General features: G+C 36.3%; 1 protein-coding gene across 9 annotated transcripts in view; it reads right to left on the minus strand.

Moving 5' to 3' along the window:
* MECOM (MDS1 and EVI1 complex locus) overlaps positions 1-215 on the minus strand; it is a 576,798-nt gene that overhangs the window by 73,512 nt on the left and 503,071 nt on the right. The window lies entirely within an intron of this gene.

Raw genomic sequence — 215 nt, forward strand, 5'->3', positions numbered from 1 at the left:
GGAAGGGCAAAGATGAGGTTTTGGGTAAAGGGACCCTAGCTCCTGCTAAATATCCTTAGTTTAGAAATTCTCAGAAAACAGCCTGAGAGTGAAAAGTTGACATGCACATTTCAATATTCTAAACATGTTATTGTGGAAAGTCGGACTCATTTATCTCCTCCATTATTACAGTTAGGTCAGCAGAAGAGCATGTTACTTTTTCAAATTATATATAT

The sequence above is a fragment of the Myotis davidii genome, unplaced genomic scaffold, assembly GCF_000327345.1.
Source record: "Myotis davidii unplaced genomic scaffold, ASM32734v1 scaffold115, whole genome shotgun sequence".
Lineage (NCBI taxonomy): Eukaryota > Metazoa > Chordata > Mammalia > Chiroptera > Vespertilionidae > Myotis > Myotis davidii.